This window comes from Columba livia, chromosome 4 (assembly GCF_036013475.1).
Source record: "Columba livia isolate bColLiv1 breed racing homer chromosome 4, bColLiv1.pat.W.v2, whole genome shotgun sequence".
In the NCBI taxonomy this organism is placed as follows: Eukaryota; Metazoa; Chordata; class Aves; order Columbiformes; family Columbidae; genus Columba; species Columba livia.
Genome location: NC_088605.1, coordinates 62835529 through 62853584, shown reverse-complemented (window position 1 = coordinate 62853584; position 18056 = coordinate 62835529). Strand labels below are relative to the sequence as shown.

The following is an 18056-nucleotide window of genomic DNA, read 5'->3' as shown; positions in this document are numbered from 1 at the left end:
GGACTACTTGGAGAAATTAAAAATATCCTGGCCTGATTGAAGTCTTTGTGAGATGAGGGAGCTGAGTCATTTGAGGCCGACTGTGCAACACCTGTATAATCCTTACTCATGTTTGGCACAGTAGGAAAGGGGGCTTTATAGTAGCTCAATATGGTGGTATTTCTGCATCTAGCCCTGGTCAAGGGAGTGCCATAGAGTGTGAGTAATAAAAATGGGTTTTCTAAATTGTTTAATAATCTAATAAAATCCAAATGATGTTGCAACAGGATTTTTAATTAGTTCTTGTTCTAATTTGTCTGCTTTTTCTGACTGATATTACTCAGCCTTGGAAATGACCTTGATTCTCATGATGCAGATTTTCAGTCTCAACAGTTCCTTCAAATAGCCAAAATATTACATTATAAATAGAGTTGTTACACAAACTACCTGGGCAAAGCACCTCCTTCCAGAGAAAGATATAGACTATGGTAACCTGTGCAGAAATTAATAATTGCATTTTCTTCTCCCTTTTGGACACTGGATAACACTTGGACTGTTACTTAAGTCAAGGTATTAGGAGCTCTCTTAGGTGAAGGGTGCAGATATTTTTGCCTTCTTGGCAATGAGCTGTTTATAAGATCATCTCAGAATTCATTGTGAATTTCTAAGCTCTTTTTATTCACATCATCTCTAGAGTACATTGTCAGGAATTATTTAGCTTCAAAATCTAAATCAATAATGCTAAATTAATAGTAGTTTTTCTGATTAATCTGTTAGATACAATGTTTCATGACCATGCTGTTGCTTTTTTGATGATGTTGTAAATAAGAACTAAACAGCATATTCATATATAAAAATCTTTGGGCCACAGTCAACCCCCCAAGAAGCAAATATAAGAAAAACTGATTTTTTTTGTTCATTTACAGTAGTTTTCAATTAGTACGAAGCATCAGTACAAACAGCCCTTATTACAGTTGTACCTCTGTTAAACTCTCATCAATTTTATACTCTTCTGTCCCATAGGTGTTGAATCCAACCATTCCATCACCATTACAAGCATTTACTCCAGTGGGAGCTGAATAAACTGACTGCCACATCTATAAGTTGGGGAATGACCTGTTGGAGAGCAGTGTAAGGGAGTGGGACCTGGGGGTCCCGGTGGACAGCAGGATGACCATGAACTGTGCCCTTGTAGCCAAGAAGGTCAATGTCATCCTGGGGTGTATTAGAAGTGGTGTGGTTAGTAAGTCAAGAGAGATTCTCCTCCCACTCTGCTCTGCCCTGGTGAGACCACATCTGGAATACTCTGTCCAGTTCTGGGCCCCTCAGTTCAAGAAGGACAGGGAACTGCTCAAAAGAGTCCAGTACAGAGCCACAAAGATGATTAAGGGAGTGAAACATCTCCCTTATGAGGAAAGGTTGAGGGACCTCAGTCTCTTTAATTTGGAGAAGAGGAAACTGAGGGATGACCTCATTAATGTTTATGAATATGTAAAGGGTGAGTGTCACAAGGATTGAGCCAGGTTCTTCTTGGTGACAACTTTAAGACATTATTATAAGACAAATTATAAGACAAGGGGCAATGGCTGGAAACTGGAACATAAGAGGTTCCACGCAAATATGAGAAGAAACTTCTTCACAGCGAGGGTAACAGAGCACTGGAACAGGCTGCCCAGGGGGTTGTGCAGTCTCCTTCTCCGGAGACATTCAAAACCCGCCTGGACACATTCCTCATCTAGGTGTCCCTGCTCCAACAGGGGGATTGGACTAGATGATATTTTGAGGGCCCTTCCAATCCCTAACATTCTGTGATTCTGTGATCTTCTTGCTTGCTCATCTTCTTCTGACTCCTTCCTATTGTTTTCAAAATTTTCTTATCCATTACCATATTTTTCAGTTTCTAATGTTTCTCACTACTGTTTATGAATAAGATTCTCAGAGAGGATGTTATTTCTTAATGAGCTCAAGAGCTGACAAGTATTTATCTCCTATTCATTTTGACAGTTTCAACATTGACTTTTTTTTTTTTAGCATACTTAGGCATGCACACATCTTTAATGTCTTAGGTTTTTCTGATGATCTTAATTTTTTCCTCCACATGGTTATCTAATACCACACTTATTGGCTTTAATCTAGGATAAAATGAGGAGTTTTTTGATTAAATGACTACCTGTAATTTGGAATTTTGGATGTGGTTCTAGCCTATAGTATACAAATGGGTGTAATTCTGAGGAATCCATTGAAATTGCATATTAGGTTTGCTGAGGTATCTGTAAGCAAACATCAGTTTATCCTCCATCTACATGATTGTCTTATGAGCTGAATATAAACTCTGAACATAGGAGTAATGTTGTTATTAATTAATTAAAAAAAAAAAAGACTAAACATTTTCTTTTTTAGTAAGTTATTATTAAGAAGATATTGATATATTTCTATTAATTAAAAACAATACTTTTGTGCTATTGTCAGACAGCTTCTAGTTCTACTCAAATAATAAAACAGAAACAGCTCTAGGGGTCTGGGCAGTACATTTATTTCTCAGTTGAGGATCTCAGCATGTTCCATTTACACAAGAGAAAACCCTTCAATTACAAGATCCTTAATTTACCCAGGAAATTTCATCATGAAAATTATTAATTACTTTAAGCAATCAGTTTTACAGATAATCACAGTTCTTTATTTAAACTGAAAAAGCAAAAGGGAATCTCATGAATAAAACATAAAGAAAAAAAAGCTCTTAGTTTAATAAATACAAAATCAGCATTGTAATATTTCTTCAAATAGACAAATCTTGTTAAAATTATACCTTTGTTCATACTGTTAATTATGGAACTATTTTATGTTAATACAGTTGGAACATGTGCTTGAGTACAAAGTGTAAGCAAAGTTGCTGTTAAAATGCCCTGTTGCTCTACATTTTTTAATATATTTATTCATTTCAGATGACCCTAACAACTGGAAACACGTTGCACATGGAACTAGAAAACTAATTCTGAAAAGCAGAAAAGGGGGCTTGTTTGTTTCATTTGGGGTTTTTTGATTATTTGTTTGGGGTTTTTTGTTTGTTTTGGGATTTTTTATGTCGTTGTTTGGTTGTTTTTTGTTTGTTTGTGGGTTTTTTCGTTTGTTTGTGGGTTTTTTTGTTTGTTTGAGTTTTTTTGTACTGTCCAAAACAGCAGTGGGAAAGACTTAATCTTCCTGAGAGAGCCATGACCTTCAAGGGAGAGGTTTAAGTTGTATCCACTGAAGCACGTAGCATTTTCTGTACCTCTGAAACCTGTGCCTTTTTGAGAGTGTGCATGCTGGATAGATTTACACAAGCAGGCAGGGAAACACCTGCATTGACTTTTGTTAAGTGGCTACTGCTCAGGTCACTCAAGAACTTTGTGTTATGAATACAACCATAGAGAAGTAATTTTAGTGTGAAAACCCAAAGCGCTTACAGTATTGGATGGCAAATAGGCATCCTGCTTCAGAAGTGCTATTTAGTACTTAAGTGCCTAAATTTTTCTGCAGGTATTTAGCACTAGTAGTCTGAATAACATTTAAGTGGAGTATTCTAGACAGTGGAAGAAAATAGAGAAAGAAAACTTTCCCACACTCTGACCATCGAATTCTTGTGCTATCTGCCATGTTATCTGATGTAGCTGAGTAATTAATCCAGTACATGGTGTATTTGGTATTGTTGTTACTGGTGGACCAGGAATCTGTGGGGCTAGAGTCAGAAAAAAAAACATGCGCTTCTCAGCACTGAAGTTTACACTGCTCTTACTGGAACAGAGGAATAATAAACATCAGCTTATGTCTGGGAGGTTGCAACCTGTTTACATTGAGTGATATGCAGTAAAAACATGATTTAACTGTTTGTAGAGGTGCTGCACAGGGGGATATTAAAAGAAATGTGCTAGGTTAGGGGAAATAGCAGTCATAACTACCCAGATAGTGTTTCTGCATCTCAGATTGAATGCATAGGGCTCTTGTTTTGGTGGATAAGCGAAAGAAAAATTTGCAGTGGTAGATGTGGTTGCCATTCTGCTTCAGTGGTGTCCTGCTTGTAAATAATTATGAATATCTTGTTCAAACAGCTAGGTTTCAGCTGAGGGGCATCTTGTTTGTGGCATGGGCATTTGTCATTCTGTAGGTCTAACAGACAGATAACATTTTGCCATTTTAAAAAAATATTCTTCTACAGTGCAATTGTGTCAATTGCTAGAATTTCTTTCTGGAACTGTGTACTCTTAGGATTTATTTTAATAAGAATTGATTATTCTACTAGCTTTTCCTAGAAGGTAATATTCATATTTAAAGCATTTGTTACAAGAATAGATGTCTCCTCTCAGGAATACTTTGGTTTTCTGTTTCTGTATTGACTCAGTCCCTCAGGATAACACATCCATTTGGAACTACGGCTTGAGTGGGTTTGTAGGCTCAATTTAAAGGTCAGATTTGAGTGATGGCATATGACAATAAAGAGACTGGCAAAAAAAAATTGACAGAAAGCTATTAAACTTTTTGCAGTGATGATCACCTCAATCCATGAAAGGGAAAGAAAACTACTTGCATTACCATCTATCCTTTACTCCTTCTCTTCTAGGAACATATGTTAAAAGAGAGCATGATATTGATTTCTTAATGTTTGCATAGTCACCATACCTAGCAGTCCTAATTTTTTTCCCAGTCCCTAGCTCACAGAATACATTTAGTCATTCAGTGTTCCGTCTTCTTTCTATTCTAGTTAGGGAAATCCTTTATGCATGTTAAGGAAGAAAGAAGCACTGGATGAGTTATACCCTTCTTACTCCTAAGGAAGAGTGTTACTTAGCATGGAAGTGGTCTGCAAATACATTTTTGACGGCATCCTTTCCTTTCTTGTCCCTCAGTTTGCCTGTGACCTTGAGCCAAATCATCTTGCCAGAACAAGTCCCCATCTGTCACAGAGCTGCAGAAGAGCCGAGGGTGGAAGTGTGCAAGGCTCCTTCCAGCTGTCTGAAGGCCTCATCTGCCTTTTCTTCCTGATGAGGTAATCTGTACCAGACACATACAGCAATATCTCCCATGTATTCTCCTCTATCTCCCCATGTTCTCCAAGGATGTGGTATGTTAACCTGATTCATGACTCGCCAAAGCCTGGTTCATGGTATCTTTGGCCAGCCAACCTCTGTTGATACTCCTGTGCTCCATCTGGGATACACGCCTAGTGCCTTTACTCTCATTGCTGTCCTAAGCATTGCCTCATCTAGACCAAGGGTTTTGAAAATACCAGTTCTGCTTAGCAAAGCAATGGGTATACATATTACAACGTGTATGTTTAATTCACGGGGAAGAGCTGATGAATGTGATGTTTTTGAAATGGTAGGTATGAAACTATGCTTCTGTGTGATCTCTCTTTACTGAGTTATTATTTTATTTTTGTTACTGTTGCTGTAAAATTTTGCTTTATATTTAATTAAAAACAAAAACCACAAACAAACAAAAATCCCACAAAACAAAAAACAACAACAACAAAAAACAACCACGGGAATGACTCTTAACGATTTGATCTAGATTTTCATCACTCTAGTCTGGATGATGCTGCTAAAAACAGAATGAGATGCTAGACAGCATAGATTTTAAATTTCTGTTTTGGCTTCTACTAACGTGTACTTTTTGCTGATGGAGGAAAGATAAGAGATGAAAATCTAAAAGCTTATATAATAACATTTTAAATTAAGGAGCCTGCATACTGAGCATAGTCTGAAACTAGACTCTGAGACACAGTTTTGTATGTTTTATGCATTAAGACACCATCTGCTTTTTAAGGAAAAAAAACATACTGGAGGCTTTTCTGTAGCGATCATATTTTAAACAAAAAAACCCCATGTTTTATACTGGCATAGTCCTTTGGGGAAAGACACAGCATTAATTGTATAAAGCACCTTAAATAATTATTGTTTCAGAGTTTTTAGAACCCTTGGAACATTATTCGGTGCAAACCACAAAAAAAAAGAAGAAAACAGAAATAAATGGAACTGTATGGAAACGTGTTATTAATTTCAATCTTTTTTTTTTTTTTTTCCCTTTGTACTTGTTCTGCAGAATATGGAAGAGGATTTTTACTGCTGAAAAAAAAAAAAAAAAAAGTGCTCTAGAAAGTTTTGGTGGAAAAAAATGTAAGGGAAATATACCAGAGGTTCCTAAAATAAAAGTAAATAAAATGACCCTATTTAGTGTACAAATCTGTTTTCTTGTAAGTATTCTACCTGTAAACTTGGGGATGCTGAGCTCCCAAAAGATCTGAAAAGCCAAGCCCAAGTGAGGACACTGCAGGAATAGATATAACCCTACATGTAAGATTAGAATAGCAGAGGAAGTGTAATGTTCTTATTTCTGAATAGTGAATGGGGAAGTTTCCAATTCCCATGTCAGTTTATGTGCATCATACTGTATACATGACATTAAATATTTAATTAGCAGCAAAATCTCAGTTGTGGCTTATGTATAAGAAGTTTTACTAAAAATCTTTACTTCAGTGTACGGTTTGTTGTAGCTTGCATGAGGTGATCATTATTCTAGTTTCCAAAGGTAACAGGGGCAGTAACAGACTATCACAGTAGGGGAGCAGTAGGTGAGCACACTTATGTTCTTATGTATGGAGATGAAAAAAAAGTAGAAATAAGCTATTGTAAATAGGAGATATGAGAAGATTATGTACCAAAAAAGGAAGTTATAATAAAGGTTTTTCTTAGGATGTTGTGACAACTGGCTAAGTGTTGTGAAGTGTCATTGGTAGTTGGAACTGTTGATAAGGAACTGCAATTAAAATCCAGAGTACAATCTGATAGCAGAGGCAGCTCAGAGAGCAGTATAGCTCATCACACTCAGTTCATTAGAAAACAAAATACTGATCCAGAGAACTGCTGAGAGGGTGGACATGTTTGCTCACAGTCTAAAAAAAAGGCATTGCATAAAGATAACTGAGGTAACAGTAAAGTATGTGTAAAATAAAAAAATAAGTGTGCTTTCATCCACACAGCAGAAAGAGGAAAACATCCAGCATACACAACAGCACATGCAGCACACAAGTTGTTGTTTGTCAGAGTCAAAAAACAGGGGAAAAAGAGCACTTCAAAATATTAAATTATATATGAAGATTTTGCATGAGACTACAGCAGCATGCTGGGCTGCAAAATGCCAAGATTAAAATCACGATGCTGTAAGCTCAATTTGACTTCAGTGGAGCTGTGGTAGTTTACACAGTCTATAGTCTGACATTTTACACAGTGGTCTGAAACCTACCCCAGAATTTCAAAACAGCTTTTTTAGGAACACAGATATAACAGTCTTGTTCTGATGTCCAACATACAAGCATATTTGTCATAAAGCTGTAAAAATAAATGCTAATTGAAGATTTGCCACTACATGTCACCCTCTTTTGCATGCCTTCTGCACTATAAATATTTCTGAGGATAGTAGACCAGGCAGATACAAGAAAAGGAATTATTAATGCTCTTGTTATAGGAGGAGACAAGAGAGAAGCACAGAACTTATTTTAAAAGATCAATTTATATTAAAAATCAAGAAAATAGAACAGTACACTGCTAGGTAAAAAGAAAAGAAAAGTGATTAAATAGTCATGATTCTTTGTTAGCAAGAAAATTATTTACAAATGTCAGATTCATCAAATATTTGGGAAATTGTTTCAGATCATGAAAATGGTGATTCTGTCCACATAGATTTCTACGAAAATAAGTAATTGTGATGTAGCTAATAAAAAAATCTACTCTTATTTAATGTTTGTTAGCAATTTAAATCTATAAGTTCCAGAAAGATTCTGAATTTTTATGTTACCAAATATAGGGGTTTGGATTTTATTTTGCACTCTCATGAACAGATTTTTAACCTAGTAATTTCTGGGTTAAAACACTGTTTATACCAGTGTGTGCAATCTAAAATACCAAATACAAAAATACATTTGTATATACTGAATGTATAGCATGAAAGTGCGTTTTATTTTTTTGTTTTTGTTTCCAAGCAATGACTGAATGAAGAAAGAAAAATTATGTTGAAAATTAACTTCATACAAAGATGTGATTTTATGAAGAACTTCATCTTTATCTGACAAATTTAGATCCTTTGATCCAGTAAAATGCCTGTAAACAGTAAGTTACCTGATCGAAACCTAAAGTTTGGTTAAGTACCTTTCCCACATCGGTACTTTTGATGAGACTTGAGATTTATCCAGTAATGTGAACCAGCATGTCCAGACTATGCTTTCAAAATGCTTTCAGAAAAGAGCTGGATCAGACTGTGACACACTGCTTCTCCACCCCTTCCCCATGCCCCTCTGTGGTAGGTAAGCAGTGAACAGCCTCAAAGTCTATCTGCCTCCTGAATTTCTTGCCCTTGCACTGTTTGTGTCCTGGCCTCACCTTGGGTGACAACCACCAGTTCTCCCACTCACTTAGTAATTTATTGAAACAGAAAGATGTGCTGGTAAGAATGACTGGCAGCTTGGCTTCAGGCTGGGTGGGGTGTGCAACTGCCCTGACGTCTGGATGGAGGTGGTGGGCATGCGGAGAAACAGTCGTGGGAGGAGGTAAACCAGCACTCTGTTGCTCCCTCATGCAAGCTTGCATCTGACACCAAGGACCCTCTGATGTGATGGAAGCACATCTGGGTTCCTAACAGGTCCCCAACTGCTATTAAGTATAGGAAGCCAAAAGTCATAATGATTTTCTGGGTTTTGGCTGAACAGAAGTGAAAGGTACTATATCATTTTTTTACATAGGTATTTCTTAGTCATTTAATATTTGTGTATGTTAACACTGGGTGGGCACAGTTTAGTTATTGTTAATCCTGTTTAGTTTCTGTAAGTTTCCTGTAGTCATATAATGAGTCAGACTGCTGCATATTGGATGCCTGGTCCAATCAGCAGGAGTGGGAATCTTATAAATGAACATTAAATTGTCAGAATATGCTACATAGGTGTTCACATTACGAAGATGCAAATAATAGGTTGTAATTCCATTTCTTCTGTTTAAGTACTAACCTTATTTGTGTCAAGTTGTTGAAATCACATGCAGTACTATACTGATGGCAATCTCCTAAATTATATTTTATATAGGAGTTTGTGCCTTAAAATGGATGCTAAGAGATTTAAATCAGTCACACCAGCCTGTATTAAGGCAGGGTGTTCTGGATTTGTGCATCCAAAGGAAAACTCATATGACAACTTAAAGTAGCTACAGCTTTCCTAGAGGCCAGGTTACTGGTTTTGTTTATTTATTCATTTATTTAGGTTTAAGAACTCCACATCAAAAAATGCCTCTCCAGTGCACTGAGGCCCCTTGATGAGAGTTACGCAATTCATCACTGTTACATTATCAGCACCAATGCTGAGGAGTTGCCTTGCTTGACTTAAATTTTCTTAATTAAAAAATATCTATTTGGACACAATTTCTGTTCCTGGTTACTGGCCTTATTCACCTTTCTACCGTTCACATTTAAATTGCTATTTTGAAGTGAAAAAAATAACTTTCAAAGCAAGGAAACTCTTGCCATTGTTCTCCATTAAGCTGTGGATGCTACTCAGTGTGTAAATGTTATAAAGGGAATAATTATACAATTTATATTCTTTCTGGGTCCAAATTAGCAGGTGCTTTGAGGTAAAACATGGATGAATTTCCCATAACCAGGCTGAAGTCACAAACAAGTTAGCTAAAAAGTGCCTGTGGTTATCTTCAAATGAAGTTATATTAGAATTGTGTCCAATATTCTTTATTACAAGGTGAAGACACTCAGAGCAAATAGAAAGTGATGGGTTTTTTTCATTCTCCATAGCCTGTGTTCAAGCTTTGCTTTGTAATGTTATTTATACTTATTTTTTGTTTTATAAAAATTAACTTTTGAGAGTGATATTTTGAACTGCTTATAACTTTCTATTTCCTAACACAGTCTACATTTTAAAAATACAGGGCTATGTGTGGTGATCTTTTTAACAATGAGTACATGGCAGCAACAGCTGCATTAAGACTCCTGTGATGCTTGTGGCTACCAGCAAATGACCTTGTGACCAGAACCAGCACCCCCACACTGACTCCCCATTTATGTAGTCCACTATTTTCCCCTGTGTTTCCCCCTTGATGACACTATGGGTATTCTTGCTTCCCAGTGCAACCCTTGGAAAACACCAGATAGGATTACACTCTCTAATGAGTTGCCTACAAGGAAGAAGAATATCCCTATAGGTCTGTACCTTCTTTTCATGATCCCTGTGGTCAGACTGTACTATACATCGTTAGTGTCATATAGGTTATATCTATAATTAGCTACTTGATTATACTTTACAAGTTCCCAAGATCTAGGTCAGCCATTCATACCATGTGCTCGGTTTCCTTTGTACAATGGGAATGGGGCTGTTTATTCTCTTAGGGTTTGTTTTTCTTGGTTATACTTAGTTACACACTTTAGAGTACAGTTTATATATGCAGCCTCAGTTTTGATGTGTAATTGTTTCTGCATGTAATAGGGGCATGCTAGTAATAGTTCAGGTGTGGGAGTAAAGCTTATGTCTGAGTTCTCCCATATTACCTTGCTACTTGGGCATAGACTACTGGTTATGTGTGTACAGAATCAATTGCATTATTATGACTGTATCATTATGAAGCCAAATAGTTGGTTTACAAACCACAGAGATTAGCGAATTACTTCGACCACTGTTTATCTATAATAACTGTTTGTAATTTTAAACTTTGTATTTTGAAACTTTACTATACAAACTGTGGGGTTTATATGATGAAAAGACATGGGTGATATTTCCATGTGAATGTATTATTTTCCATACCAGACCTATTGGTTCTTTCAAAATATTTTACATGATCCCTTTCATTTTGCTTAGATGTACAAGTTCAAAACACACCGGGACAAAGTCTGATGGTTTTGTTTCACACAACTGTTCTAAATGAGCAAGTAAGATTCTTACCAAATACAATATTAAAGTAAATTGAAGAAGAAATTTATTGAGAATGTCAACATTTTCTACCTGAAAGTAACAAAGTTTTTAATTAAAATCAAGTTAGATGTGAGTGTATTATACATATTGGGGTCTCTATGTTAAATTATTTTAAAAAATCACTTACAAGTATTATGTCTACATTATTCTAGTTGAAGGCAAAATAATTTAAACTGCTCTTCCTCAACAATTTAAAGAACATGAGACAATAGGAGCTCCTCTCTGAAAGCGGCAATACCTGTTAGCAAAAAGAGTAACAGTGACATGCCATATGATATGAAATAACAATGGACTCTCTGCATTTTGGTGTTTATGAGAAACACCAACTGTCTTTAAGCTGGCCACACTATGTGATCTTACTCATAAAAGTGGCTTGGTGTCACAAAGGACATGGAAATAGAGTAAAAATAATTTTAGTAGCTCCTGAACTATTTCTGTGTGAGTTAGCTTGGGACCAGAGGCATTTCTTTGCAGTTTCTGATAGCATCTGCTGCTTTTCTTCATTTTGCTACTGACAATGCAGCACAGTACTTTGGTTCAGTGATTTTTTTTTTATTTTTCTTTGAATTTTGAAGTTTTTCTGTCTTTGAATAAAAGCATAGCCATTTTTGAAATACATACGATTAGGTAGTATTTGTCATACCATTTACCAGAACACCATCAACTCTTCTTTGTACAGCTGCCTCATTCATTCAAATTTCTGTTTATTTAATCGGAGATATTATGTGCTCCTTCTGCAATCTTTTGATAAATAACAATCTAGTAAATTCAACGTCAGTATTTTCTCCAGTTTTTATAGAGGCTTTTAGTTCTTATCAAATAAACTAAAAAAAAAAGAAATTTTACTTAAATTATATGCAATCCCATGACTAATCTGGAATTTCAGTGCTGCCTAGCATTCTTACTTTCTGTATATCTTGAGTGTTGGTTTCATGGCTTAATATATGTTTAAGGAAGATAAGGAAAAGGGGAATGAGGAGGAAAATCATCGCTTATATAGAAAAGCCTTGATACATTGAAAAGAAAAACGGCTCATCTTGTTTTATGGAATTTTATGTGATTTCTATGTTGATTTGTACAGCACTAAAATGAGTATTAGGTAAAAGTATAACCTAAATATAAAAATGTAAATGTATAATTTCATTGTTTAAATCATTGATTTGTTTGTTTGTTCATTTGTTTTTCTCCCAGAAATAACAATGGTCTCAGTGAAACCACATCAGAAATATGCTAAAAATATTACACGTCTTTAAGTACCAATGGACAAAAGGAAGGAGAGGAAAACTCATGAAGATGGAGAATATATATTGTAAAAGAATAAATATCATGCTTTGAGGAAAGAAAATGAAGCCCAAAATTAGAACTATTTTTTATAATGATGTCTGTTCTTCTCCCCTGCTACTGCTTAGCCACAAAGTAAACCTGCTGAAAAGGAAATTAACTCTGGTATGTCCACCTCATATCATTTAAACACAGGCTGACATGAAATAGCCAATAGAATCAATTGAATCAATAGTCTGCATTTGAAATTCTATTTAGAAAAGCACTGAAGAAAACAGAAACTGAATTATGAAAAGAAAAAGTGGCATTGAAGACTAAGAACTATTTCTGACTGAATTAAAAAAAGACTTTATAATGTGTTTCATCTGCTTATTTTGTTCATGTTTATTTATATTTATATTATCTATGAAGGAAAACTCCCTTTTAATGCCAATATATATAGCGCTTTCAAGACAGAGTATTTGTATTAAAAGAAGCTGGCAGTCATGCCAAGATGCTGCAGTGATTGGCAGCAGCATAAATCACAAATAGATGTAAGATACCCATTCATTCCCCTCTCCCAGCCTGTAATAGTCTTGTAAGCTATTTTGTCATCTCATCTCATCTCATCTCATTCTGCTGTTCACAAGCATGTTGTGTGAAGCAGCCATGCCAAAATGAAAGGAGAAATGTAGGTTGTAAAATGTGTACAAAACATTATGATATTTTTCCTAGCTGGTTCATCTAGCAGCATAAAAACACCCTTGAACTGTCTTGTCAAAAAGGAAAAGATATAAAGAAACATTGCGTCAGAATTCAGTGTTGCATAATAGCCTAAGTTACTTTCATTACTTAAAAATAGTTTTTCAACCCTTTTTAGACAAAGATTTGAGAATGTCTTCACACTTTCATGTATTGTGGTGACTGTGTGCTTTCTAAATTTTTCATTTCTTCAACTGTTCACACATTCTGTAAAGTTTCTGTTTAATCTTTCTCTTTTCCTTACCCCATTTGATCAATTTTTGTGAAGTTACTTTACTTTAGATAAAATTTATTTCAATGCAAATCACTTCTAAAGGTTGAATAAAAATCAGAATTCTTACTATGCTTACTACGTTTTTCTGTATTTTAGCAAAAAAGTCTGTTCATACCCTTTCAAAAAACCTGATGTGTTTTTAAAAAATAGACATATTTCAGGAAAGTGGAGGTGAAGCCCTTCATATTAATTCCTTTTTAAACTCTGATCTCCTTTTTAATTTTTGTGTACAGTCTAGCTGAAAATATCTTGCCTTCTTGACTGTAAAACAAAGGGCATTTGCATAGTTATCTGAAGTGTTTAATAATTCTTGCCTTCCCTGTGAAATTAAGCTGATCTGATTTTGGTTGAAGAAGTGATTGAGTGTTTCATTATTCTGAGTGATGGCATGCTGGTTTCTCATAGAGAGGCAGGCAGGGTGGGCGAAGAAGTAAGCGAGCGCAAAGCTGCACTGCTCACCCTGCTCACCACTCTTCATGTGGTTGCTCTGAGTGGCTTTTTTTTTTCTCTCTCTTTTCCTCAATTCACTTTGTTTCTTTTTAGAGATTTTTATGCAAGTATTGTCCAAAACAAAGCAAACTATATATTAAGGTTGAGTTAAATAAGAAGCTTTGCCATTTCATTTTCAGATGAAAAACAAGCAAAAAAAAATACTCATGCTTTGTTTTTGTTTTTGTTTTTGACACAAGCTAAAGGAACATTTAATTGTAACTGAAGACCCAAAAACAATGACAACAAGCATTTCTTTTCCTGAAGGCTGTGACACAGATGATGTCTGTTATTATTAAGATCTAGCTGTAACCCATCCATTTGTTAATATTCTTTTATGTGCCGTAGAAGGTGATTTGTAACTGAAGGCCAAGTTAAAAAAATACATGCTTTCTTTATAATAACCTTCCACAAACATAGGAGATTTTATTTATAATTATTTTTTGAAAATAAGAGGGTTTGTACATTTATGTGACCTTTCATTTAGAGAAGCAGGTTTGTGCTTTCAAAGGCTTTTTGCACTTGCTGTGTCCTGAGAGAATTTAGTCAAAATGAAGCAGCGTACTTAACATCTGTAAGATGCATCCTTTAAAATTCATTTTAATAATTTTAAATGAAATGCATCACAGGCATCTGAAGGGTGAAAAAAAGGAGTCATGAGTAACAAGCCACAATCTTTCAATGTATTTTGCATCCCATTCAGGCAGATGTTTGGCCTCAAGACATGTAAAGTGAATGGATTTGATTTTCTTTTGTTTTCCCTGCAACTTCAACTGTGGAGATGAGAGAAGCTCAGTAAGAAATTAGCTAAACAAGGGAACTAGATAAACAAAAGCAAAATGCTAGAGAATATTGTAATTTGTAAATCTCAGACTATGTATGTATTTTTGCCAGTTGTATAAATTCTGCTTAAACATGTACATGGTGATAGCTTGTCTCTGAAAGGATATGATAACCCTATCAGTATATAATAAGAATACTTCTAATGATGGATGAGGTTTTTTTTCATTTGTTTACAAATCTAAGACTAGAGTCTGGTCAAACTAGTCTGAGTGAAGAACTAAAGTCCTTTTTCTCATATTGTATTGTACTGGATGTGTTATTTGACTGCAAAATGCATTTGATTACCTTAACAAAGAATAGCCATATTAAACAGTCAGTTGAACTTGACAGCCTGTTTGCAGACCCAGGATAAAATCTGAAGCATCTTAATTAATTCCCCCAAACTCAATTGTTGCAATGCCTTAAAGTTGCACTGTCTGTATTAGGCACAAACTGTGCCGGTACAGATGGGGAAGAAGGTTAGTATCTCGGAACAATAACCCAAAGATCTGACATGAGGTATGTAGCAAATCAGTTAGGAAAAGCAGATTCAGGCAAATGTCTAATTTCTGGCCTTTATGTAAACCTGAGATGTGTGCCACATGACCTATTGCTAACTATCTCCACCTGTCCAAGAGGAGAAACTGCATGGTCTGTGGTGGTAAATAACTAAACTGGGCTCATCCTTCCTAAAATATAGCCACAGGAAAAATCTGGTTTGTTTAAAGTATAATCACAAAATGTTTCAGTCATCAACTCAAGACAAGGGAGATTCAAATTAATTTCTCTCTGTTGGGAATAAGGACCAAGATTTATTTGTTTGTTTGTTTTTGTTGTTGTTGTTTTGGTTTTTTTTTCTTCCAACTTTCAAATTATCAAATACAAAGGATTAAAATAACATTATTTTTAACAAATATATTTGTTTAACAGCTATTTGTCATTCTAATTTATCAAAATATTTTTATACAACATTTTTGGGCAAGTTTTATTTACATAGTAGCATCAGTAGAGAAACCTGGAAGACAAATTAAAAGCACTATACAAGGTGAGAAGAAAATTTCTTTTGTTTTGGTGCAAGAGCCAAGAATGGCTCTCAGACCATGAAAGTTGCCAGCAGAGCCCATCTGTTAAGCAACAGTGTAAATCAGATGCTGCAAGTTTCCAGTGATCTCAGGAAAGTAAAACACTGAGAAGAGGTGCATAGAGGCAGGAAGGTCATTTTCACCTCAAAGGTCTAACACGACTTTTTCTCTCTATAACCTGCTCTTAAGTTGGTCCTCTCCTGTACAGCACTGTGATTGACCAGTCCACTGAAAATGGACCCAATCTTTGTGGACAGACATTTTGAAGAGCAGAAAGTTTGTCTTGAGTGCAGATACATTACTTCATATGAATGTGAGGGATCTTTGAAAGCACAAGTCCTGAGGAAACATTGTTTGCAATGATCCCATTTCTCTTATTAATCCAGGCTCTATCACTTGAGCATAAGTGAGCAATGACTGAAGAGTCAAGCTTGTTTGGCTTCTCTGTCTCTCTCTGTCATGCATGTTGTTTGTATTATTCAGTTCCTTTAAGAGACTTTTGTAAAATACCTATATTCCACGGAACTAGGTTGCTAATTGAGGGAACATTAAAACCAGACTGGTCAGTTGTAGGCATTCAGTAAGGAGTCTTGTCAAGTGACAGTTATCTACACCCTCTACTCTGCCCTGGTGAGGCCACATCTGGAGTACTGTGTTCAGTTCTGGGCTCCCCAGTTTAAGAAGGACAAGGAATTACTGGGGGGAGTCCAGTAGAGGGCTACAAAGATGGTTAGGGGCCTAGAGCACTGAAGCATCTTTCTTATCAGGAGAGACTGAGAGAGCTGGGTCTGTTCAGCCCAGAGAAGAAAATGCTGAGAGGGGACCTTACCAGTGTTTATAAATATCTCAAGAGTGGATATCAAGAGGATGGGACCAGACTCTTTTCAGTGATGCCCAACAATAGGATGAGGGGCAACAGGCACAGATAGAAGCATAGGAGGATCTATCTGAATATGAGAAGAAACTTCTTTACTTTGTGTGTGTCAGAGCACTGGAACAGGCTGCCCAGTGAGGTTGTGCAGTCTCCTTCTCAGGTGGGTTGGACTACATGATCTCCAGAGGTCCCTTCCAACCCAAACCACCCTGTGATTCTATGAAAAGAGAGTGAACTGAAACTAATAAAAGTATAATTCCCCCAATGCAGTGCATATTTGAGCTTCAAGAAATCTTAGAGTTACATTCAGAATTAGATTCCTTATCTTAATACCTACCAAATTTCAAAAGCTGTATTACTGCCTTTTGTATGAAAAATACTAGTAAGGAAAAAATATGATGCATATGTAGTCTCCCAGTGAAAAAAAAAAAAAAAAAAAGTAATAATACAGTAGAGCCCTTTTCTATTGGATTGTCTGACACAGTAAATGTTTCTAAACCCCTGGATACTTTTATTTAACTTTTTTCCTGTCTTTCAACAGAAAAAAAGAACTTCCTATTTTATATTGCGAGCAATAATTTTACATATCCCATTCTAAAGAACATATTCTATGCATTCATAACCTTCTAATTCTCTTCGGAAAGACCATAATTCACAATTGCATCAAGCAAAACATAGAAGTAAATATGTAAATGTGTGTGTAAATATATAAGTTATCTGTACAATTAAGCATGCGTCTTCAGTTTCACTGTAAATGAGTAGAATTTTTCTTCTGTTGCATGTCTTTCTCTTTACATCGTATGCTATCCTGACATACACTTGTTCTGGACTAGAGTCTCAGAAAATGATGACCCAAAATAAATGGTGCAGCTGAAATGAGGAGATGTCTGTAAGTTACTCCAGTTCTACTAATTCATAGTTGTGGAAAGCTATTCTGCAGAGAAATTTGAAATGAAACTGATTTGACTAACTGTCATATTGTTTTAATCTTGAAAACATTACCAGCTTTTTACTGTTGCTTCATTCAGCCAATTAAATTGAATTATTGAAATGAGTTACTTTCTGTGAACACTTTGTGAAACCCAACTCTCTAGTTTCAACATAGCTGAAGAGACCATAGACATCAAACATCAGTTCTGCATCTCTCTGACACATTTGTTTGTACCTAGGTTGAGAACCCACAGCACAGAGTATGGTTATCAAATATCTGGTAGAATACTGACTGTCTTTATCTTTCTTTTGCCTTTTGTGTAAAAATGAAAGCCTTATTTAGGTGACATAATGTGTATTGGTCCCGTATTGCTTGTGAATCTTGAGCATACTGGCATCAAATACTGAAGTAAAACTGAGGGACTGTCATGATGCCACACTGCCAGTTTCTGCCTTAAGGGCATCTTGTTTTGTGAGGATTTTATAATTCAGTAAATGCTAAATGCAAACATCCAGTATCAAGTATCTTATAATTTGAAATCAGATTTTTCAGAGAGTAGAAATTCGGTTACTAGCAGCCCTTGTCATAGTTAA

At 35.7% G+C, this 18056-nt stretch overlaps 1 long non-coding RNA gene across 1 annotated transcript in view; it reads left to right on the top strand.

The window, feature by feature from the left end:
• The window catches only part of LOC110357101 (uncharacterized), a 131643-nt gene that overhangs the window by 100511 nt on the left and 13076 nt on the right, over positions 1 to 18056 (top strand). Inside the window, exons 15-20 of the long non-coding RNA XR_010472403.1 lie at positions 4860 to 4999; positions 6055 to 6128; positions 7991 to 8117; positions 10130 to 10205; positions 10856 to 10926; positions 12161 to 17421. This is a non-coding gene — a long non-coding RNA (uncharacterized LOC110357101). The remainder of the gene's footprint in view (positions 1 to 4859; positions 5000 to 6054; positions 6129 to 7990; positions 8118 to 10129; positions 10206 to 10855; positions 10927 to 12160; positions 17422 to 18056) is intronic.